Source organism: Pogona vitticeps, chromosome 6 (assembly GCF_051106095.1).
Source record: "Pogona vitticeps strain Pit_001003342236 chromosome 6, PviZW2.1, whole genome shotgun sequence".
NCBI lineage: Eukaryota > Metazoa > Chordata > Lepidosauria > Squamata > Agamidae > Pogona > Pogona vitticeps.
The window spans coordinates 49,885,522-49,885,904 of NC_135788.1; positions in this window are offsets into that span (position 1 = coordinate 49,885,522).

A 383-nucleotide genomic window follows, 5' to 3' on the forward strand; every position below is an offset into this window, starting at 1 on the left:
AGGTTAATCCGTTCCGGATTAACCTTCGCTGTGGGAAACATCGCACTATGGAACAGAAAAAGGCATTGGAACACATTAAACAGCGTTTAATGCGTTCCAATGCCATAAAATACTTACCGTTGTGCGATGTTTCCCAGGGGCCGGCAGCCATTTTCGCGCCCTCCCCTCGCACAACGAGGGCGCCAAAATGGCTGCCATCAGCTGTCCAGCGGGTCCAAAATGGCCGCCGGAACAGCCGAAAGGGCCTGGGGTGCAGCGTTTTCGCGCCCTTGGTAAGCAAGGGGAGCGCGCGAAAATGCTGCCGGAAGCCCCGAAATGGTTGCGCGCAGCCATTTCAGGGCTTCCGCAACGTTTTCGCGCGCTCCCCTTGCTTACCAAGGGCG